Source organism: Falco peregrinus, chromosome 2 (assembly GCF_023634155.1).
Source record: "Falco peregrinus isolate bFalPer1 chromosome 2, bFalPer1.pri, whole genome shotgun sequence".
In the NCBI taxonomy this organism is placed as follows: Eukaryota; Metazoa; Chordata; class Aves; order Falconiformes; family Falconidae; genus Falco; species Falco peregrinus.
In genome coordinates this window covers 72495985-72521667 of record NC_073722.1, presented here as the reverse complement: position 1 = coordinate 72521667, position 25683 = coordinate 72495985, and positions in this window count along the sequence as shown.

Genomic DNA, 25683 nt, shown 5'->3' with positions numbered 1-25683 from the left:
TTGCAGGATTCCCTTTAATGAAGTACAAGTTGCCAAGATAAGTTTAGGTAAATGAAGCCTCTGTCACAATATGTTATAGCAAAAGAAATGACAGACACAGCAGAGCAGATGGAGGTTATTACAGAACAGTGGTGTCAAGAAATGTAGTCTAGGTAACTGCACAAAGACAGAACAGATGCATTAGATTTGTTATTAACAGTTTCTTGATACCAATGAGTATTTATAGAACTGGTTTAAATTAAGCCTAGCAAGCTTCTTTCCTTAAATTGTCATTTAGCCTTCATTGAGATCACATTACTGAGCTATCACTTTCAAGTAGAATTCTTCTTGTTCAGTACCACCCTCCATTTTTGATGTTGCCATTAACTGCAAAGCCCTGGTGCTTTTTTCTTCAAGATGTTGATTGGTTGTTTTTTAATGCCTGTCTTGTTGACAATTTTAAGCAGCATTAATTCAAATGAGTAAAATTCCTGTTTTTTTAACACCCTAATTTAACATGCAACAACTTATTGTGAATGAAATGAGACAGGTGAACCTGTGCTTGACTCTTGGGGCCCAGGACCTAGAATTAACCTGTGTGACAAACTTATCTTTAAATGCTCCCCTTTCAGGAAAGAACTGGGACCAAGTAAATGCAGAATCTGCATTTACCATCTGTTCTGTCCACTACTGTTTTGTATGAGTTTTAGGGGAAAATATGAATCAGTAGGGAGCTAATCCTAATATGACTTTTAAGACTGTACTTCAGCATTAAGCCAGCTGTTTGGTGATTTTTTTTTTTCTTGGAGAATATGCTCGAGGCTTCTAATTTTCTTAGAAGTTAGTGTATTTTAAAAAAAATCTATTTATAAAGGCTCTCAAATTTCATACTACAGCATCACAAAAATACAGTTTTGTTCTTTACATCCTGCCAAAAAAGCTATACTAGCTTTCAAAGAGGTCTGTCACACCTGTAGGATGACAATCCCTGTGCTGGGCAGGCTGCCAGACAATTATTTTGGGTTTTGTTACAAATGTGCAGAGGATGGGATCTTGTGTGGCTGTGTCACACCATCCATCTACTTTGCCAGGGTGCTTTGTTTTTCTGTTTCCTCCAGCTACTGAAAACCTAGCACTGAAGGCACGCGCTATCTTTATACACTGATAGGTTAATTTCATAGACTATTTGAATGCTGTGTCTTTTCAAGGTGGGGGGAAAAAAGGCTGAAGGAGAATATGTTATGCAATGCAACCTTCTTACAATTTGAAATTCCTCCAGAAGAACTAAAGTTAAACTGATCAGTGGAAACCTTCTCTTTGGTACAAAAAATATGGAAACAGTTTTCATTTCTCTGCTGCTTTATAAGTCAAAGTTTTCCCTTTCCCCTAATTAAGAATTAATGGCTTGGTCTTGTTTCTGTGATCACACCTATTCCAAGGCTTAGGTTTTTCTACCATCTGTGATGTAATCTTTTCAGCATCTTATGTTAGTGTGGGAAGAATGAAGGAAAAGGGAGAGTGGAGGAGGAAAGTGGGGGAGTAAAAGTAGGAAGAAACAAGGGAACCTGCAGGCATCAAATGTTTACCCTATGTTTAACAAAATAACAGGGAGGATCTTCATTTGCTCTGGTTAATTCAGATTGCTTCCCTAACACTGTAGAGTTCTCATGTATTGAGAAGTGGTATTCACACTGAGACAGAGCCCTACCCCACTGTGAAATCTGGGCATTACCAAAGTTTGTATTTGTATTTCCATGCTGTCTTCAGCTCTATTCTGATAATTTGCAGAGTGTTGTATAATGAAACATGAACTGATGCCACAGTTTCCACAGATGTCAATATAGACAAATTCTGTCTTATTTGTCTAGATCTAATGGTTACTAGCTTTTTTAATTTAAAGTATTTTCTGCTGGGTTTTTTCCTTCATTTTAGGCTAAAATCTTCAGCCCATGAAGAACTAAGATATCTCTGTCTTGGTTTTGCTGATTTGTTATGCTTTTTGTAACAATTTAGTCTGTATGTAAACAAAGACAGATTCCACTCAGATGCCACAATTGGTGAAGTGTTCCTTCTGGTGTTTTAATAATAGTTTCAACAGTGCTGCCTTTTTATCCCTGCAAGTCTTCTTTCCTACTGCTGTGTTTATAAAAGGGGGGTTGGGTCTTTAGAGAAAGCGAGTGAGCTAAAGACAGAGAGAATGAGAGCAGTAATTCTGTGAGGGTTAAATTAGCTTCTTGTATTTTCTTCATACATTATTTGTCTTTAGGACTGCTACAGCTAGGCAAGTGTAATAAACTCTGGGAATTTTTTTTTTTGTTGTTCACAAGATCTGAATGTTGTCTGGGTTCTGTAGATCCTGGTAGGCTTTAAAAGAAGGGAAATTAGTTTCTGCATCACTTGGTCTACACAATGAACTAGTTAGAAATAAATTTGTCTTTTAGTCTTTTAATAAATTGGAGCAGCAATCTGTACTTGCAAAACAAATGAGAACTGCTATTACCAAAATTCAGTGAGTGGTTGTGAATTTCTTTTGTGCCTGAGGAGAAAGAAAATAGGGAAGAAGTACAATCCTGTGCACCTCTCCTCCCCCAGCATGTTACAGGGATTTCAGAATTTGTTACCATTAATTAGTGCACATTTGAGGGAAGAGTAATTGGTGGCTTGACTTTTGGTTTCTACCTTTTGTGTTCACTGGGCTGAAATCTGACCAGGCTGGCAGAAGGACCTGGAAGTATTTAAGCATCTAAGATTCCATAAATACAAAATGTTTCCATTGTTTGTGTCCTTTTTAAAAGTGAAGGAAGTGTGTGTTGTCCCATTCTTTTCAGCTGCCAAATATTTCCTCAGAGGTTGTAGGCTTTGGAGGGTAAGGGACATACTGAGCAATGTGATGAGCCTTTGGGACCAAGATGTGGTGATGCATCTGGTAGACAGAACAGGTTATTTTCTTCCCTTCGAGTAAAGGTTCAGTGGTGCTCTGAATTCTGTGAAGAGCTACCAGCCCTTTGCTTTGGTGTGCCAGGGACAAACAATGCTTCTAAGCACTTCACTTATTTTGTGTTGCCAATGTCTGTGAAAAGTTGTGCTTTAGTCCTCCCTTCCTTCCTACCTCCCCGCCCCCCGCCCCCCCCCCCCCCCCCCCCCCATTCATGCACCCACTGTTATCTCTGTTAGTTTCAGGAGCAATCATGGCAACACAGACCCTGCTATCTAGCAAGAATGAAGACTTCTGTAGAGTTCAGGTCCCATGCAGAAAGTTACTTACCTGATTTACTTGGCAAATCATAACAAGTTGTTTCTGCCAGTCTATAGCATGGTTTCTCAAACACACTTCAGAAGTAACAGCATTATTCAGGTCTGCCTCTGTGTTTTGACCTGCAAAATTAAGAGCTGAATAACAGTTTTTCATATGATTTGGTTTCAATGATTCATGCAAGATATTTGACTCTATTAAATACAGAATTAAATCATAACTGGTTCAGAGTTAAGGGAATCAATCTTATTGTATGGGGCACCTAGAAGCTTCAAAGTGAGCAGCATTTACTTTCATTTTCCCCTGTAGTTGAAAAGAAGACAAACATAGCTCTGTTTTTTTTTTTTTGATGCAGGTAGGAAAGATTTAAATAAAGCTTCTAGTAAGTAGTGAGAATAATAAACTAATTCATTATAGATTTAACTTGAGTGTTCAGGCAGCTGTAAGTTCAAGGCAAATAATTCTACTCGGAAACTTATAATTAAAATTGTAATAGCATACTGAATACCAAAGGAATAGTAATGTTGGAAATGTGTAATAAAACTTTATTCCATATCATAGTATTGACATAAAAGAAAGATTCAAATTAAGAACTTTCTGCTTTGCTGAAGTAACATAGGCCTGTCTCTTTACTTTAACAAAAGAATGCATCAATATTAATCCCGTTCTTTTTGAATCATCTGTCTGGCCTCTCCTTAGCCATTTTATAAAGATCCATTCAAATTTACCCAGGGGATGTTCTTCAATTGTGCTGGTTGGTTGGAGGTTTTGTTTGGTTTGGTTTTTTTTTCATTTGTGTGGGGGTTTTTTGCTTATTTGGTTTTTGTTGTTTGGGTTTTTTCTTTTTACAAAAATACACAGCTACTTGGTATACCATGTAACTATTTTTATTAGGGGGGTTTAAACCTTTTCTGGTTCTTAACTTTTGTTTGATTAATTTAATAGCCTGAGTTTCTGTGTTCCTCTGACTTAATAAAATTCTACCAAGTCGCATTTTAGGGAAAAAAAATATCTTCAGCACTTGCTTATCTGAGGCTGTAATTTCATATACCCATGCTAGGGAAACTGATGCTTGCAAATGGAATTTCAGCCCAATTTGGGCAATTAGAAATGTTTCTTTCTGGGTTAGTGGGTTATGTACGCATTTCAGAATTACCCAAATTTGAAAGGTTGATTGAAGCCCAGTTTGAAATTTGACCATGGCTGAATTGATCAGATGCATTCCTGGCTTCACAAGACATTTTCTGGTGTGAGGGCAAGCTTTTAGAATAACTGATGTGTCTTACAGGCTAGTAGAAAGACAATTAACTTTGTATTAAATGGCATTTTTACTATCCTTTTCTCTTTACATGTGATAGTTACAAATAATATTCTTCTCCAAGGGTGCTGTTCAGCAGTGGGGACTAGTCACTTGAAATAAGCAGTGTATTACCTGACCTGTCAAAAAAAACCAAAACCTGCAGTACCTAAAAGTCTCCTTGTGACATTTTGCCCTCAAGGTCTTGTGATTTATTCCTTTGTGCAGCATGATGCCAAATGTTCAGCTACAGAATTTCTTTCAAGCTAGTTTGAAAATTATGCTGGAAAATGCAGGAATCTTACACTACAATTTTCATTACTACTTGATTATTTCCTTTTCATTAATATGTAAGGCTTGGGTGTTCAAGACATTGTTTTGAGACTGTGTACTTTGATCTTTGTCAGATTTTGATCTGCCAGTTCAGGTCTACACTCAAAGTTCTGAACATCAAATATTAACAGCAAAAGGTCTGACACTCCACAGCATCATATACTTCTCTTCACTCAGTTTGCATAAGCACTAGTTTCATGCTTAACTTTCTTCCACTAGCATTTGCATTAGTTGTATAAATGGGAAAATAAGCTTAGAGGTTTGTTAAATAATGGCTCTTTGTAGGCTTCAAAATTAAATAATTGAATATCAGAGTATGAATGATTTTTTTAATATATACACATATGTATAAAAATGTCAGAAAAGTATATTGGGTGTCCAAATTTCAAAAACAAATGAGAGTTTGAACATGAATCCTTTTTTCTGATAAATTTTTGCTGTGCGTAATAAACTAAGCTATGGCACCTCTTGTACACCAACATTTTCTGATAGTCTAAAAGCCTCAGAACTAATTTTTCACTTAAATTTTAAAGTGATATATATTAGTCCTGAAAATTACTATTAAGACTACCTCATGCAAATTTTGCTTTTTGAAGGCATTTGTATAATGTTGTTACTGGTTAAGAACACAGAATCCCTGATACCAATAATGGAGGCTTTTGCATATAAGCAGATGGAAGGAAGCAGCCATAATACATGCACTGCTGTGGTTCTGTTTCTTCCTAAAAGCTTAGATATTTTTAAGAATTTAATCTGATTTCTTAAGAGGCTTATGTCTGAACTACTGTTTTATCAGGTCCCAGTAGTTTGTGGTATTGTTCTTTTAAGTAAATACTAAGTGACTCAAATGGAAGCTTTCTAAAACCTCACAACTATTATTTATTTCTTAAAGATAAGTGTTTATCTTAGATTTTCAGTGCATTGAAAGAGCAGTCTCTCATTTACTATGCCTCTCATCTGGTGACCAGTGAAAGTCTAAATCTGACAAGATAATCCTCTGCACAGTGGTGTGGAGTCAGTGAAGGTAGTCAGTCACAAAAAGACTCGTTTCAGGTTCTCTGGACACATCTTTCCACACTGAAAATTCTCACCGGCTTGGTGAAGAAAAACTCCTCAATGAAAATGTGATTTGGCTTTACTTCTTACTGAAGTGTATATTGGTAGTGACTTTACTGTTGGTCCTAAGTAGAAAAGTTCCAAAACAGTGGACACGGTTTTTAATTTTTTTTTTACTTTTTCATTGTTGGGAAGGATTTAAGTTCTTATTTTTAAGATACTGACTACAGCATATCTGACTTTCACCATGGTTTCAAGCAGTTCAGTTCTGGACAGATTTACCGATTTGGTTGAACATTCAGACATTTGTAAGTCTGATTCCTCATGTGTTAATAGTGGGCACATTAACACTCCCTTCTTAAATGCAGTCATGCATTGAATAAGGAGAAGCTTTCATGGTAGGTATGCTTATCTACAAGTGCTGGGTTGCTTTGTATAGAGAGCTGTGACTGGCTCCAAAGCACCTCAGGACCAGCTGGGGAGGAGTGGGGGATACAACTGTAACGTTTTCAAACCTGAGTTAAGTAGGTGTGCATGGGGCTGAGCTCTACAGTTTTCCCTATCTCAGAGCTCTGTATGATGCTTTGTTTCAAGACATACAGAAGTTGTCGTGTTGCAATAAGTAAAGGGACATCAGTGTGCTTTTTAAAACTTTAAGTCATGTCAGTTACACTAGGGAAAGAAAACCCTAAACAGAAAAATAATAGCCATTGGATACCTTTAATTTTTGTCCACAATGTTGCAGATGGAACCTGTGTCCCTTTTGGAACAGCTCTGTTAGCAACTAAATAATTTGCTTTTTATGTGTTTACTAGTCAGAATAATGCTGTGCTTTTTAAGCTGTCACTAACTGTAGCACATTAACAATATAATCATAGTGGGCTGACAGAATATAAAGTGAGAAAAGTTTTGCTGGAATAAAAGTGCTCTTACCTGTGTCTCTGGTCTTTCAGTGTAATAGTGTGATAAATGTACTGTGTGAAAGTGTTACATTTAGGAGGACAAATAATATTACAAGAAAAATCCCTCACTTCTGATTATTGAACCGATTTGTGATACCTGTATTGATCTCTACCCCTGAAGCACAACAGATATTTTCTGCTGGATTTCTTACAAAATCAATACTAAAAATTTTCAGAGGAGTTCAAATTAAATGGTAAATATTCGTATGCTGTGACTTGCCTTTTGTTTTCTAGTTACTGCTACTTACATCACCCTTTAGAAATATTAAATGAATGGCTTGCATCATAGTTTCTCTCTATTACAAGCCATACATTATTTTAATTTTTTCCCTTTGGATCAGTTCTTCTCTCCATTGTCCTAGGACAGTGAATCTTTTCACACACATTTGGAAATTACATTTGAAAGCTTTTGGCAAACATGAGGGGAAGTGAACTTGCCAGCCACACTTTATGATTATATGGGATGTTTTTTCCATGTGATGAGGTGGTTTTCTTCTATCCTAAGTACACTTTTCTCTGAATTTTTTTTTTTTTTTAATGGGAAAGCTTCACACTATTTCCAGGATGATAAAGTGAGAGAAGAGTAACAATGGCTTAAAAATACCTCAGCACCTTTCTTTACTACTTGAGCTTTGAACACTGGCCCTTCTGAAAATTTTGTTCTATAATTTGATGGAAGCTACCTATATGCCGCAGACAAAGAAGAGGGTGATGTTGCCAGGAGATAAACTACCTGTTCTACAAGTTCTTCAAGAAGACACTAATGGTGAACAATTCTGGAAATTTGCATAATATGTTATATTCCAAAGTCATGTGTTCTTTGCAGACAGTTGTCATTTGCGGAAGGAAACCCAAATGTACCTGTGCATGTTTAGACCTATATAGATTTTGACCTCCTTTATGAGCAGAATGCAGAAACTTGTCTCTTGGATCACAGCTGATGAAACTTGAAATACTGTAGTCTACTAATACAACAGTTTTAAGCAAATACACACTTTAATGCATTTAAAAATTAAGGCTTCAAATATGCTGTGATCTAGAAGTTACACTGATTCTCCACAGTTAAATCAAAGGCTCCAAAGTCAAATACAAAGATAATTGTCCCCTTTTCTGTGATTACAGAAATCTTGATACTCTTGGCTGCGTGCTCTGATATGGCAGAATTGACTAAATCCTTCACAGAATCATAGAATGGTTGGAGCTGAAAGGGACTTCTGGAGATCATCTAATCCAACCTCCTTGCTGAAATAAGTTCACCTAGAGCAGGTTGCACAGAATTGCATCCAGGTGTGTTTTGAATATCTTCAGAGAAGGAGACTCCACAACCTCTCTGGGCAGCCTGTGCCAGTGCTCTGTTGCTCTCAAAGTGAAGACTTCCCCCCCGCCCCCGCCCTCCTATTCAGAAGGAACTTTCTGTGTTTCACTTGGTGCCTGTTGCCCCTTGTCCTGCCACTGGGCACCACTGAAAAGAGCCTGGCCCCATCCTCTTGACACTTGTCCTTAGACACTTGTATGCATTGATAATATTCCCCCCTCAGTCTTCTCCAGGCTACACACGCCTGACTCTCTCAGCCCTTCCTCATAAGAGAGATGCTTCGGTCCCCAGATCATCTCCACAGCCCTCTGCTGGAACCTCTCTGGTAGTTCCTTGTCTCTTGACCTGGTGAGCTCAGAACTGGACCCAGCACTCCAGGTGCAGCTTCACCAGGGCAGAGTAGAGGGGGAGGACAACCTCCCATGACCTGCTGGCCACACTCCTCCTAATGCACCCCAGGATGGTACCATTTGCCCTCATGGCCACCAGGGCACACTAGGTGTGCATGGGGTTATTTCTCATGGATGAGAGGAAACAGGTAAAAGCAGGCATGAAAATAAGGGAAGTTTCTTCGTAATGAGAAGGACTTAATTTTTCTTAATTAAAAGCAGGACATGAAATCTCAGCTTTAACAGAATAGACAGAAAAATTCAGGGAAGTAGTGGGAGAAAGACGAAATGACAGTTACAACAGTTGTGAACTGAACTCTTCTGTATAGGTGTGCTTATTTCAGCTTCCAAATTGTTCCTTAAGACACATAGAAAGAAAGAAAAAGATGTTAATAAAATCAAATAGATATTAGAATGCTTAAATATATCCAGTTTTATACAAAGGAAAAAAAATAGTGTTGGAATGCTTTTGGAATGTTGTGAGAGATACCAGCTCGTTAAATGCTTTACTATATTCAAAGATGCTTTCTAGGTAATAAACTTTTCTAAACCCATGCAGGAAGTTTAAGTTATTCCTGAAATATGCTTTCAAGAAACAATTCTTCTTTGTTGCTTCATAATTTGAGGGGGGAAAAAAAACCCAAATTTATCGAAGATTGATTGTCTCATCTCAGAATGCAGTAAGGAATTCTTGCCTGTTCTTTTTTAGTTCCCTCTGAGATGATAAAAGTTTTTGTGGTATTGAAAGTCCAGTTTCCTTAGTTTTAATTTTCTTTGTAGTGCCATTTTACTGTCTTAAGATATTTACAATACTTCTCTTTCTATTTCAGGAACTTTTGTCACTCAAAGCCTTTGGAGGGGGGAGGGAAATTACTTTTGCTGTTTTCTTCCAGCATCTATTCCCTATGTGTTTAAGTAGTCACATTATGTATCTTGGACTTATTTTTTATCTGAATATTTGATATTCTAACATTCATTTTTGTTAGCATGTTCTTTGTATAATGATAATTAAGACCAGTATAGGTAAAACCATCACTCAGCTTTTTGAATAGGTTTGTGTTCTGCTTCTGCCTCATAGTTTTGTTTAATGTTCTCACACTTTTTTTCAGTTGTCTGTCCTCAATATTGTAATTTTAACCTTGAGCTCAGCTTAAGTGTTGTTGGAATTGCAAATTCATTCATATTTCAAACTCCTGTTCAATACTAGGTCCCTGGAGCTATGAAATTTTGTTAAATGTCAAAGCTGCAGTTTATGTTGTATTGTATTTATTTAGGATTCCAACTAACAGGCTTTGTTTAGGTATTTAAGTCTGCACGATAACAAGAAAAAATATCTTTTGCCCTAAATCTTTGGTGGTATTATGCTTCAGAATGTCTTCTGCACTCTACATACCAAACCTATAAATTTTTTTTAGTAACAAACTTTAGTTATTAGCTGAGACATACAATTATTGTCAAATTAATGTGTATCTCAGTGGATGTATTTTGAAAATTGTTCCCTATACTTACATACTAGGATTTTTATCAATGATGAATGTAGAGATGTATTTTTTTACCTCTAAAGAGTGAACATTATCACAGTAGAACACTGATAAATTTAATACTGAAATTCAAGTTACAGTTCACTTCCTAGTTCTCAGTGGTCAACATTCACAAAACCAAGAATGAAGCTTGCCTCCTGAAGTAAAACAAAAAACCAAATAAGCCCACCAAAATGAAAAGACGCTGTGAAATTTCAGCTTTCAAAAGTCTTTGTGTCTGGAAGAATACTGTTTAAGTGAAGGACTTTAAAATGGAGCCTTAATGGAAATAGTTCTTACAGTTACTGAAGAGCTCTGTTTTCTTTCATTGTCAATTAAAAGCTTATATTTGAGCACAATTTTGCCTCACTTATACCATATGCATCAGTACAAGAAGTCAGTTACTGAAGTTAGGTTCTCAACTTGTATGTGTTCTGCAATTGATACATAGGCAAGCCTGGGTGCAGGATCTTTGCAAAGGCTTGTTCTCATTTGCATTAATTTCTGACTGATGCTATACAAATGGAGTTTGGACAGCAATGTAAGGAGAGCTTGGTCAATGGGAGGGTGGTGGTGGTGGTGCAGCAGGACAGGTATAAACAGGTATAGCTCTGCTTTATCGCCTTGTAGGAAGCATTCCTCTACAAAAAGGTATTTTGTAGTTTATAAGTCTTAGGAAGTTTGTTTTGCCATTTCTTAGGTTTTGGTTTGATTGTGTAAACTGACCCACGTCTTAGTACTCTGCCAAATATTGGTTAGTTGACGGAAGAAGAAGAGCATAGAATATATATAGATATCATTTGTATGAATCTACCTCCAAAAAACCCCCAATTTGGGATATAAAGTTAAAATTCTCTGTTACAGGAGAATTTTTTACATTTTCCATTTAAACTTCTAACTTAAAATGAATTATCTAAATCCTCACCCAAACATCTGATTTCTGTAGGTGGTAAGAATGTAGTGCTCTACCTGTGAAGTCAATTGTTATAATCTAGAGTATGGTGTTGGCACAGTGAGATCCCGAAGTTAAAATTTCAGCCACGGAAATACGTCTTGCCTTTCTTTTCAGGAAGGTTTTTAATTAAGAGCAACTTTGGAATTATCTGCCAGCGCTGTGATGAGGTGTTATGGTAGGCTGAGGGAAGTCCTACCACTGATGCTTTGAATCTTCTTCATTTAATATACTTCAGTATTCAGTTTCTGTTCCACCTTATCCTAACAAACCAAAGTTGTTTGGTTTTTTTTTTTTTTGTTTTGTTTTTTTTTTTTTTTTTTAATAGGAGAAGTGGCAAATTCCAGATTTGGTTAGATTGCACACTGTTTCATGAATTTTCCTGAGAGTTTTTTGGTGATTGTTTCTCAGCACACCCTATTCCTTCAAATAGGAGTGCTGGATAACAAATATCAACTCTTATAAGAACAAAAAGTCTAAAGACTGGAAAGAACATCTATAGTAGTAGTTTCAGACTGAGCTTTCTTTGACATGAATGATACTGTTGCAACTTCCTACTGCTCCTCTTCCACTTGGGCTAAAGCTGGCAAGTAAAGGATAAGCAGGTGGTGAAGGGCATTGTGTTTACTTCTAGATAATAAAATCAGAAATATAGCATATTCTCTCTCATAAGGGTTACAGATTATGAAGTAGTCAGGTGCAGACCTGTGAGGCTGCCATAAATGCATCTCCTGTAGCCTCTGTTTAGTTCTTTGCTTTTTCCTGTCATCTATGCTTTAAGAAATGCTGCTGTTGAACTTTATAATAGGATATTTGCTCTGCTCTCTTATATTCTGATGAAAATAACTTTGTAATCTGATTTAGTACATGTTGAAATAGGGCAGGTGAGATCTCAGAACTCTTCTGAAAGGATCTTTGCGAATTTGTGCAATTGCGTTCTTGCACTGAGTAAGACAGTCATGATCCTAAAAGATATTTTTGGTTGGTTGGTTTGTTTATAGCAATTAGAATTAGAAGCTTAGCTTTTATTTAGGAAAATGAAACATGAGATGGAAGAATGCAGGTTTATCTGTGTATCTCAACTAGTTTCAGGCCTTTATTCAGAAGGCAATGTAAAGTTCTTTCTGATAAGCACTCCCTTTATAATTTTAAAGTATGTTCTTTTTCACTAAAGATCTTAAAGGTCATTCTGTCTTAAAATGAATAATTCTCCCTTTTCTGATACTCTGACTATGCATGACTTCTGGTATTGTCTCTTGCTTTTGATCACAGAATCAAGGGAAGAAAAAAAATCTAGGGCTGATATTTAGTATGGTTTAATGTCATCAAACAGAATTTTTGATTTTCCTTTGCTTAGGAACATTTTTTCCCCCCAATCAATCCACCAAATCTGTTTAATCCAGGCCGATAGACTCTACTGTCTCTAATGCTTTGACGTAGTTTGAAAGGAAATGGGCTTTGTGCTTTAAGGCATAATGTTACCACAAGTTGTTGCAAAGTGGCATAGCATTACATTGTTACTACAAATCTATATTGTGCTGTCTGTTGGAAAGCCTCTCTCATTTTTTCGTGGTAGAAAAGCAACTAAAAAAAAAAGACAGCCAACAGATCTACAAATGTGGAATGTTTTTTTCTTTAGAAAGTGTAATGAGAATTTCCAAATTTTGGATCCTGAATTTAGGTTTCTAGGTTAAGGTTTACCAATTGATCTTCAAAGCTCAAGTGCCTAACTTCCGTTGAATTTCAATAGATACGCCAAGCTGAAATAAAAATCTCAGCAGTAGCTAAACTTGGACACATACATGAAAGAAGAAACTTTTACAAATGATGAGAATATCAGCTAAATATTGAGGACCTCAAGAAATCATTCATTATCATCAAATTGGTTTAATATCTGTAAAGGAGTTTTAAGAGGCCAAACAATATTTAGTAATATCTGTAGCTGAAATTAAAGAATACTGGTTTTGAATTGCTGACTTTATTTTTTCTCATTGAAGAGTCCTAAAAAATTCCAAATACTTTTAGAAATATGCATTTCATTCACTTTTTTCCTGTGTAGTTTAATATCAGTTATGGCTGACTGGAATGACTGGATGAATGATAATGCTAGAAATTCATTGGTCTTTTATATTAATTTTGACTTTTATTAATGATCAAAATCTATGTTGATTCCATTGATAATTTCTGTGTTGCAACGACATATAGAAAAATAGCTGGCTTTATGCTGCTAAGATTTATGGGTGTTCTCATGAAAAATTACAAATGTCCATGAAATAAGACAGCTCTGCCTAGCTGCATATATAGAAATAATCTTCCTACTAGCCATAGGCAGTTCATCAGGAGTGAAAGTGTGATAAAGTGTAAGGCAAAAGTAAGAATTATTACGGCATTTGTCAGTAATGTGTTTGATCTTGAGAGGCTGTGCAGATGGATATGCAGATGTGTGATGACAGAAGATTATCTTTCCATCATCTGGATTAATCTCCAGAGTAGCTAGTAATTTCCAGCGGGGGTTAGAATTTGCCCCAAGCCTGTCCCTCTTACGCCATTGCTGACAGCAGAATAAAGTGACTAGCCACTTCTTTGAGATGCTGCATGGGCAATGAGATCTGTATTAGTTTCTATTCAGACTTGGAAACAATGAGTAGATATAATATTTTTTTCAAACATTTCTCACTGTGAAGTGGCTGTTTCTGTACATGATGTATTGTTCAGGCAGGAAGTATCCGGTTTAGTTAATGACTCCCATTGAAACTCCCTGAGTCAGGTTAACTAACTTGATGTGTTGTGGCTTTTTTGATGAAGACAAAGTAGCTAAATATTTGCCATGGTGGTTAAAGTACCTTACCTTACAGATCTCTTTGTACAAATAATTTTTGTTGAAACCTCCAAACAGATTATTTTCATGGTATCGTATATAGTACTTATTTATGAAACATACAGAAATTAATATTGCTCTCTCTATGTACACTGTAGGGAAAACCAGTTCTTATTCCAGCAGTCAAATGAATGATCTAGTCTTTGTTACAATTTTAGAGAAATTGCAGAAAGCAGCAATTGATATTAAAGTTGCTCTAGGCTTCTCATCCATCCACTTTTGTGGATTGTTTTTCACAATCTAATCAACAGTCAAAGGTAGTATAGTTCACAAAATATATTATGAAGATATCTTAGAGTAACTGACAGTGTATTTTCCATCTTGAACAGTGAATTGGGAATTAGGGCATTGTTTGGAGGGGAAATATGTGAGAGAGGGCAAATAAATTAACCTCTTTCAATTGTACTCACATTCTTTACCTCTCTTCATAAGACTGTAAATTCTTCAGAACAGTCTTCTCATATGTAAGTATATTATATACAGTATCAGGTAAGATGTAGGTCTGACCTCTGAGGTGTGTATAGCCTCTAAAAGATAGTTACGCTAATGCAGTTAATATGTTCCTATTTCTCACTTCTCTCGTTTTGGTGTGTATTGTTTCTCTATCTTGTGAAAACAGTGGAATTTGGGGATTATTTTTTTTTAAAGAAGCAATTTAAGTATAGTAATATTTTTGAAATCCCTTTATGTGTTGGTAGAAGGACAAGTAACTTCATTAACAGTCATAGGTTTAGAAACCATTCTGGTTTGTTTATATGTATTTATAAGCAACTGTGTGATTATTCCAGATAGATAGCACCATACAAGGACATACAAATACAAAAGTATTTGGCCAAAGCTGGGGATCAATAATGAAATCTAATACCTATAAAGAAATGAAAAATGATACTTTGCTTCTGCATGTGTTTAAATCTATATTAAAAAAAGTGCTCCTCTAACTTCAATAGCACTACTCTCACGTAAACTTAAGCATGTAAGGAAGTGTAATCAGGTCACACATAAGGGTCAATCTCCCATGATATCTTTAAGGTTATAACTCGGATTCTCAACTTTACCAGCACTAACTCTGCATACGATTCAAGACACTTATGGACATAGTTAAAACTAAGATTGTTGTGATAAGAATGTACAGAATTAAAGACACTTTTGGCTTTCCTTGGGTTCTTTAAAAGTCAAAAGAGAAAGTTCTATAAGAAACAAAATGTCACACACTTGATTGGTAGGCAGTTGCCACTAATTGTGTTTCTAGGATGGTGTTGCACAGTCTTAAAAGGGAAAGCGTGAGCAAATGCTTTATATAATAGTGAATCAAATTTTGGTACTAGCTCTTTAGAAAGAAGAGTCATAACTTTTGGTTACAGCTGCCTGTTTGTGCTCCATTAGTTTGTAAGTCATGCTGCATAGGAATCAGGTCCTTGCTGTGGCTAAACCTGTTTATTAGGGATAATACAGCTGTGCTGAAGAGTATGGCTCTCTGGTTTTAAGTGAGGAACACAAATTTGATGAGTATTTCCAACATGCCCTCTCAGGAAAATTTCCATTCACTCATTAAGCCACTATGGTACTATGAAATGCAAATACTGTTGAAAATTAAGTGTGGAAATAATCAGAATGTTCTACAGAGCAAAATCTACTGAAAACAAATTGAATTATCCAAGGTAACATGGTGTCTGGTAAGTGAAAAATTGGATTTTGTGCATTTCTAAAATGACACCACAGTGGCTTATTTGCCCAAGTGTTTTAAATGCATATTATAAATTTGATGCCTACTGTTTTCTTTTTCTCCAATGTGGAACATTTTAAAGACATCTTAAACATCCCCTTCCTCCTCCCTCCAACATGCTGGATATCTGCTCATATTTAAATTTTATCAGGATGAGCATGAAAAATCACTAGTCATTTTAAGAAAATCTTGTCCCTGGGTTATAGTTATCTTCAGTTTATATATTAGTTTATGTAAAGTCAATAATTTATGTGGAATGGATGCTTATCCTTACTCCACTGAAGCACTGAACGTAGCCTGTTAGGTTGAGATGAATGACTACTGACATCACCTACATTGCTGTGTAAAGGAGGGATTTGTCACCATCTGTTGTTGTATGAATCATGTTTTCTGTATGGTTTTATGGAAGAATAAAAATAACAGGGAAAAAAAAGAGAAAAAAGGAAAACTGTTGGGTATTATGGTCTGCTAGGAGGATTCATCTTCTTAGGAAAGAAGTACTGCTTGCCTTCACTGCTTTTAGTGTCACTTTTGTACAGCTAGCTAGTTTGCACCAGCTTGTGGAAATGTGAGAGTAGTGGTTATCCTGCTACAGAAGCCAGATAAAGTTGAAAGAGACGTCTAGAGATCATCTGGTCAGACCCTCTGCTCAGGCAGGGCCACCTACCGCTAGCTTCCCTAGTTTACCAGAACTATGTCTAGATGGCTTTGTAATATCACCAAGGAGGGAGACCCGACCATGTCTCTGGGCAACCTGTGACAGTGTTTGGTCACCTTCACAGTGAAAATGTGCTCCCTAATGTTCGGAGGGAACCTCTTGTGTTTCAGTTTGTGCCTATTGCCTCTGGCCCCACCACTGGGAACTGCTAAAAAGAGCCTGGCTCTGTCTTCTCTGCACCCTCCCTTCAGGTATTTGTACACATGGACAAGATCCTCCTGAGCCTTCTCTTCTCCAGGCTGAGCAGTCCCAGGTCTTTCATCCTTTCCTCATAGGAGAGATGCTGCAATCTCCTAGTCATCTTTGTGGCCCTTTGCTGGACTTTCTCCAGTATGTCTATGTCTATCTTGAACTGGGGAGCCCAAAACGGGACCCAGTACTCCAGGCTGAAGAGAGAGGAAGAATCGCCTCTGTTGACCAGCTGGCAATACTTTTTCTCTGATGCAACTCAGGATACCATTAGCAATATTTGCCACAAGGGCATGTTGCTGACTGATGGTCAACTTGGTGCCCACCAAGGGCCCAAGTCCCTTTCTGCACAGCTGCTTCCCAGCTGCGTGTCCCCCAGCCTATATTAGTTGTTATACAAGGTTGTTCCTTTCCAGGTGCAGGACTTTGTACTTGCCCTTGTTGAACTTCATGAGGTTCTTTTCAGTCCATTTTGCCAGTCAGTTGAGGTTACTCTGGATGGCAGTACAACCTTCAGGTCTACCATCAGCTCATTCCAGTTTTTTATCATCAGCAAACTTGCTGAGGGTGCACTCTGACCTATAATGAAGATGTTAAACAGAGTTGGAGCCAGTATTGACCCCTGGGGTACACTGCTATTTGCTAGACTCCAACTAGATGTCATGTCACTGATTACTACACTTTGGGTCCAGTAGTTCAACCAGTTTTCAGTCCACCTCACTGTCTGCTCATCCTTTATTAGTTTCTTTATGAAGATTTTAAGGGAGACAGTGTTGAAAACCTTGCCGAAATAAAGGACTATGTACTGGTCTCCTGTCATCTGCCGTGCTGGACTTTTCATCATAGAAGGTTATCAACATGGTCAGGGATGACTTCCCCTTGGTGAAGTAATGTTGATTACTCCTAATTCCTTTCTTGTCCTAGAAAAGTTTTTCATGTTTAGTTATTTCATTACCTTCCCAGAAACTGAAGGGAAGCTGGTCCTTCCCTGGGTCCTCTATCTTGCCCTTTTTGAAGATAGGAGCAACATTTGCTTTCCTGCAGTCCTCAAGCACCTCTCACAGTTGCTGTGATCTTTCAAAGATTATTGAGGGTGACCTTGCAACGACATCAGCTAACAACTTTCTGCTCAGATAGAAATTTGTCCTAGCACGGAATGCCCTCCCAAGGCCCGGTTACTACTCTTTGTAAATGGACAGCTCATTGTTTTTTGTGTTTTGAGCCTATCTGGGTATATTTCTGAGAATGTTAGGGTTTTGTCTATGAATAAGAAGGATATTATTATTTTTCAATGTGTACTGCTCCTTTAAAAGGAAACCTAAAAACATTATGAGAGATTGTGTATTATTTGTGTACACATACACACATACACTACTTTGTAAAGGTGACTTTCTAACCACGTTATTTTTAACTGAGACTACTTGTCAGCCAGCCTGTGACATCTCCTTCAAAATCCTGCAAGCATGCATTTATTTAATTCATTTTTTATTAATCTATATATGTAGGGACAAGCTTTCAGGCATATTTGGGTGCCTAAATAACAAGTCCTGGCCCATGGGACTTGGGAGAATAAGCTTCTCTGAAAGTCATAGAAATCTTATGCTTGCTTCTGTCATTTGAACTGCCCTGGAAGGCAGTTTGGTGAGCAGTATGCAGTAGGAATGAGACTTACACTGAAACTTAGTTCAGCAGCTCACTGAGGCATAATTTCCCTTCACTTCTGTCAAGTAAACATGAAGTAGTTGCACTGGGGAAAAAAAAGTTTTATCTTGTGTGTTTGTGTGGTGAAGTGTTTGTGGATTGGGGCTGCTTGTTCAGTAAAATGCATCTTTATTACAACAAACCAAAACCTTAGCAAAGTCAGCCAAATTACTTTCTAGCAACAGGGAGGAGGAAGCATCACATGCAAGTAACACCCACAAACCAGTAGTCTTTACAAACTGAACTAATCAGTTTACTTTCCCAGATAGATTGAGATTGCCCATAACAGATATGTAGGTGGGTGAATGAAGTAATGTTCTAGAAAACATTGCCCATAAATCCTACACATTACCTGAAGGACAAGCTATTAGCTTTATATACAGGTTATTTTTGGTTTTGAACAAATGATGTTGTGAGGAATCAACAGTATTAATCATTAAAGGAGGACAGGGTTTTAGAAGAAAGCTTAAGTAAACAACTGGCATAATTATTGCTTGTTAACTGTCTTTGTATCTTAAGCAATTATCAGTAGATGCATATGGAATGACTACTGTCAAAATATAGCAGCAATTACATCCCATTAGGAAAATTCCAGAAGTCATTAACCCAAGCAGAGGGCAGTCCGGCAGCAACGGCTTTCTATTTTGTCATCAGGAGTTGTGACAAAAGATGGAGTGGCCAGCATGTGATAATATGAGCCCACAGAAGCTACTTAGAGCTAAGAATCCTCAGAAATGCCAAGCCATTACATTTTTTAGGCAGTGATGTAGATATAAAGGAGTGAATTGTCACTATGCTCATGTTGATAGAGCTGTACACCAACACAGCTATGACTTTAAGGACCACGCTCTTGGGATCGCACTGTTGCATGCATGGGTGCTTCAATTCCATGTTGATGGCTCTTCATTGTATTTGTTTTCCCTACCAGGTTCCTTGTTTTCATTCAGCCCCCACTATATCCACTCTGCTTTAGTGCTCTCCTCGTCTGTTTTAATTTTTACTATTCTGCTTTTGAGACTATGTATTGCTGGGGACATATCCATTGGCATTTTCATAAAGTTCCCTGTTCAGAGTGCTTTGGGGCAGATGTTAAAATTTGACAAAGTAGTAAGCAGACAGTAGATGCCAGCAGATCAATACCTGGCTCCAAGCCTGGTATCACTGGCAGAATTTTGGGTTTTTTGATCATGGGTCAGTTTACACAACAATACTAGGCCTGCTGGCAATGGGTGGGGTATGCCTGTCTCAAAGGGGGAAAAGGGATCTTTGCACAGGAGTTTGCAGGGCTCATTGAAAGATCTTTAAACTAGATTTGAAGGGGGAAAGAGAGAAAACCAGGCCCACTAGAGATAAGCCTGGGGGTGGCACACCAGTGTTTGAGAGATGGTGTGCTAGGAAGTTCCTTCGGTCTGCCATCTCAGTGGAGGCAGGGGATAGATATCCATTCAGCAGCAAAGACACAAGGGTTATTGTTACAAACCAGGGAAGTGCCTGAGAATGGTCACGTAAGATTTTAAGCTTCTTCTCCCAAATGTGGTGAAATCAACAGCTAAACTGAAGTGCATCTGCACCAATGCACACAGTGCAGGCAACAAACAGGAGAAGCTGGAAGCCATTGTGCATCAGGAAAACTATAATATAGTTGCCATCACAGAAACATGGTGGGATGACCTGCACAGCTGGACTGCTGCAATGGATGGCTGTAAACTCTTCAAAAGGGATAGGCAAGGAAAGAGAGGCAGTGGGGTAGCCCTGTAAGTTCAGGAATGTTTTGATTGTCTAGAGCTTAATGATTGTGAGGATAGGGTAGAGTGTTTATGAGTAAGAATCAGGGGCAAGGGCAACAAGGCAAATATGATGGGAGTCTGTTATAGACCACCCAAACATGCTGAAAAGGCAGATGAAATATTCTATAAGGAGCTGGGAGAAGTCTCATAATCACTAGCCCTTCTTCTCATACAGGACTTCAACTTGCAAGACGCCTGTTGGAAATACAACACAGCCAAGAGGAAACAGTTTAGGAGGTTTCTGGAGTGTGTGGAAGACAACTGCCTGACAGTTGGTGCATGGGCCAGCTAGGGAAGCTGCCCCACTGAATCTGTTGTTTGCAAACAGGGAAGGGCTTGTGGGTGATGTGATGGCTGGAGGCCATCTTGGGCTTAGTGATCACAAAATAATAAGAGTTTTCAATTCTTGGAGAAGTAAGGATGGGGTCAGAAGAACTGCTACATTGGAGTTCTGGAGGGCAGACTTTGGCCTGTTTAGGAGCCTGGTTGACAGAGTCCTTTAGGAGGCAGTTCTGAAGGGCAAAGGAGTCCAGGAAGGCTAGATATTCTTCCAGAAGGCAATGTGAAAGATGCAGGAGTAGGCCATCCCCATGTGCCAGAAAACAAGCCATTGGAGAAGACCATCCTGGCTGAACAGAGAGCTTTCACTGGAACTTGGGGGGGGGGGGGGGGGGCGGAGGCATGGAAGAGGAGAGTTTATGACCTTTGGAAAAAGGAGCAGGCCACTAAGGACTACAAGGATGTCATGAGGTTATGCAGGGAGAAAATTATATGGACCAAAACTCAACTAGAAATTAATCTGGCTACTGCTGTAAAAGACAAATAAAATGTTTCTATAAATACATTAGCAACAAAAGGAGGGCTAAGTAGACTCTTCATTCTTTATTGGGTGTGTGGGGAAACATAGTGACAAAGGAAGAGGAAAAGTTACTCAATGCTTTATTTGCCTTAGTATTTAATAGTAAGACCAGTTGTTCTCCAGGTACCCAGTCCACTGAGCTGGAGGACGGGGATGAGGAGCGGCATGAAGCCCACATAATCCAAGGAGAAATGGTGAGCAACCTGCTGCACCACTTAGATGCACACAAGTCTATAGGGCTGCATGAGATCCAACCAAGGGTACTGAGGCAGCTGGCAGAAGTGCTCACCAAGATACTTTCAATAATGTATCAGCAGTCCTGGTTAACTAGGGAGGTTCAAGTTGACTGGAAGCTAGAAAATGTTGATGCCTATCTACAAGAAGGATGATCTGGGGAACTATAGGCCTGTCAGCCTGACCTCGGTGCCAGGGAAGGTTATGGAGCACATCATCCTGAGTGCCATCACACAGCATGTACAGGACAACCAGGTGATCAGGTGCAGCCATCATGGGTTTATGAAAGGCAGGTCCTGCTTGACTAACCTGATCCCCTTGTATGACAAGGTGAACCACTTAGTGGGTGAGGGAAAGGTTGATTAACTTGGACCTTAGTAAAGCCTTTGACACCATTTTCCAGAGCATTCTCCTGGGGAAACTGGCTTGGACACGTGTGCTCTTAGTTAGATAAAAACTGGCTGGATTGCCAGACCCAGAGTTGGTGGTGAATGTAGTTACATCCTGCTGGTGGCCAGTCACAAGTGGTGCTCCCCAGGGCTAATTATTAGGACCAGTTTTGTTTAATGTCTTTATCAATGATCTGGACGAGGGGATTGAGCGAACTCTCAGTAACTTTGCAGAGGACACCAAATTCGGGGGGGGGAGTGTTGGTCTGCTTCAGGGTAGGAAGGCTCTGCAGCAGGACCTAGACAAGCTGGATTGATGGGAAAAGGCTGACAGCATGAGGTTCAGCAAGGAGAGGTGCAGGCTCCTGCACTTGGGTCACAACAACCCCACACAATGCTACAGGCTTGGGGAAGAATGGCTGGGAAGCTGCCTGGTGGGAAAGGACCTGGTTGTCAACAGGTGTCTGAACATGAGCTGATGGTGTGCCAAGGTGGCCAATAGTATCCTGGCTTGTATCAGAAACAGTGTGGCCAGCAGGAGCAGGGAATTGATTGTCCCCCTGTACTTGGCACTGGTGAGGCTGCAGCTTGAATCCTGTGTTCAGTGTTGGGCTCCTCACTACCAGAAGGATGTAGCGGTGCCAGAGCGTGTCCAGAGAAAGACAGCAAATCTGGTGAAGGGTCTGTCTTACTGATGAGCAGCTGAGGGAACTGGGGTCGTTTAGTTGGGAGGAAAGGAGGCTTAGAGGCAACCTTATCGGTCTCTGCAGCTACTTTAAAGGAGGTTGTAGTGAGGTGGGTGTTGATCTCTTCTGCCAAGTAAAAAGAAACGGGACAAGAGGAAATGGCCTAAAGTTGTACTAGGAAAGATTTAGTTTGGATATTAGGAAGTATTTATCCACTGAAAGTGTTTTCAAGCGTTGGATCAGGCTGCTCAGGGCAGTGGTTGAGTCACCACCCCTGGTGGAGGTATTTAAAAGACATGTAGATGTGGTGCTTAGGGGCATGGTTTTGTGGTGGACTTGGCAGTGTTAGGTCTTTTCCAATCTAAATGACTATGATTCTGTAAGAGAACTTGTATACTCTGAGATAAGACACACTTCACATCAGTTGAAACATCCACTTCTTGCTTTACTTCAGGAAGATAGCATTCACGGTCTAAGAGTGCTGCGATAGAAAGCAGTGTGTGTGGAATTAAATAGTTTTTGTTCCTTTCCTTCTCAGGTCCATGGCATCCGCTGAGCCTTGTATCTCCCTAATGGGAGAGATGAAAGAAGAGAAGAGGACAGAAAACACTTCTAGATTTAGAAATTTTCATATCCAGAGAAGGATTAAAGAAAATAATTATCTTTCCAGTCTCTTTATCTGATGGGTATAGGAGTGTGGCATCAGCTGGAACCACATCATTAATCTTTATACTAGTCTGCAGGAAAAAAAATGCTACATTAATATGCTCAAGTCATTTTGATGTTAAGTCATATGTCAGATCATGAGACACGATTTCAAATGTTAGTGAAATGACCTTTCCACTGACAAATGGCACAACCTTCAACTTGTAATGGTTTTGGGGAGAGTTTATGTCCAGCTAGTCATTTTTACATATTCAGGAATAGGGAGGAAGTGTATTTTTATCTGGTTTATCTATCACGTCATATGAGCTATTTAAAGAATACCAAGGTAATTACTAAAATAGGTTTATAACCCACATTTTGTGCTGAGATTATGGACTGATTTTAGTGTATTTCTTATTAATGACAATACTTTTTATACTGATAATAAATATGAGTAACCTTCATATGTTATATTTTATAACTAACTTTGCTTTGAAGCGTTTAAAGAGGTTAAAATGCCAGCTTTGAATGTGACCTATTCATATCAGGCTCCTCAAAATCAGCAAAATCTACCATTGACATGAATAGTCTTTGGATGAAGCCTAAAAGTAATCGAGGTGTGTATCCTAATTATTCATAATTTTCTTCATGAGTCACCTCTCCTAAGATTTTTTTTTTTTGGCCAATATACATAGAGGTCATACCTACTTACTATACATGCACTATTTTTGTTTTAACATTACAGTAGGAGCCAAGTTACAATAAATTGTTGACTCTATTTAAAATAAGTCCATAATGATAAATCATGAGACTTATTTATCTTTGATTTTAGTGTAATATGCAGTTCATTTAATGCTCCATATACGACAACACAAATATGGGTTGATAGAAGAAATTTCTTTTAAGAAATCAAGAGAGAATGAAAATTAGTTTGGCTGATGTGTTCTATGCATTAAGCTGCCCCTTGTGCCCAGCCCAGCTTTTTTGCCTGTTAAAGATAATATTTTTTCCAGCTTTCAGCGATGAAAAGAAAAAACGTCTGAAGCATACAGACTTCAGAAACAGGGAGCATTTTGGCGTACTTATTAACACACTTTGTTTTGCAGATAATGTGAACATTGCAAGCTGTTTGCGTCTTTTGTTTAAAAATTCCCACCAGAGACTCTTGTAAGCTGTCATGGCTTTCAGTGACTGATTCCTGTGGAGCCTAAGACTGGTTTAACTGTTGTCAGCTGCTTCTTGTGCCTGTTGGTGCCTGTGTTGCTATCAGTGGGCACTTTGCCAAAGTTCTGAGAAATCTACTGGCTTTAGGTGTTTTTCCCTTCACTCCTTTCTTTGTGATTGCAATTTTGATCAGCGTCTCATAGAGAGCTGTCATTTTGAAACACATCACATGATGACAAAGATTAGCTTGCATTGCCCCATCCTGGCTAGAATTGAAATGGAACTAATGACTGGCATATGGAAGCAGAATGAACAACTGCAGTGGATGAAGTGCATCAGACCTTGCTATTCTTTGAAATTTTCAATAAGCCAATAATAGCAGGAATTGAGATTTTTAAATGGATGTTCCAGTGCATGTTACAGATTAGAATAGCAACTTTTTCATTCTTGATAGTTATTAGTTGTATCATAAATTTCTCTAAGATTCTTCATTTCTCAACACTTGCAGCTTTTTTTTCTGAAAACCAAAGTGCAGGAAGAGGCAACAGAGGTTATGTATGGAGATCAGACAATCACAGTGTCTATCCTTCAAATCAAAAGAAAAGTGAGAAATTATGTGGGTAGGCTTAACAAACAAATGGGAAGTAGTGCTGTCTCAGCAGAAGACCTGTTCTGTTTTGGTTTGGTTTTTTTTTTTTCCTTAATTTGACTCGGTTTAAAGCAGAATCTTGTAGGCCCATGCAGAAAAAGCTGAGGGTGGGTGCTAGGGAGTAGGAAAAGCTTTCCTTTTATACCATCCATGTCACACAATGTAGATGTGTAGCAGTGTCTTGAACCTTGGAGTGTCTTCCATCTAGAGGATCATGAAAGTGCTCCAGGCCACTAATAAGGAAAGCCCTAGTTTTGAAGTGGAAACTGCCTTATGTTTAGTATAAATAGCTAAGAAATAACCCTTCCTAGAATAACAGCCAGGAACTCATAACATATTTAGAAATATGTTACATTTGGTTTTAGAATCCTGAGTGTGCATATTCAGGAAACTGTTACCAGTACTCAGCTCTACCACCTCTGTTGTAGCTCTTAGGCTTAGATGCTTTTGCAACCTGCATCACTTGAAAACTCTCATCTGGAACAAATCTCTGATCTTTTGAAGGTTTCAATAAGTGATAATTTGATGAAATACAGAAATGGGTCTTTGTGACAGCCTAGTGCTTGGTGAGTGCTCTGATCAGAGTGTGTCACAGTCCTGCTCAGTTTCCTTCTGTTTCTGGCACAATGAATCTTAAATTCTTCTCTGTAGAGTGGAACAGCTTCAATGTTAGCAATATAAAAAGGTAGACTAGTGAGGTGGGGAAAAAAGTATAGCAGCAGCAACATGAGTGCTACTGATACGTTGTTCCCAAAATTAGTATTTTTTCCTTAGATTTTTAAGGAGATGAGGGAATATGAACATTTTGGAAGGTGCTAGAGAATATGAAAAGATGTGTCCTTTCAGTCTGAAGGTTTTAAACATTCTTAAGAATTCTTGAGCATCACAAGGTCATAAAATATAACACGATCCTCAGTCCACAGCATTTCTCATTGGCCAGGCAGTTTGCTCACCCGGCATGTGCAGGCCAGGTACGTGAAATCCACATGCCTCACAGGGAAGGTA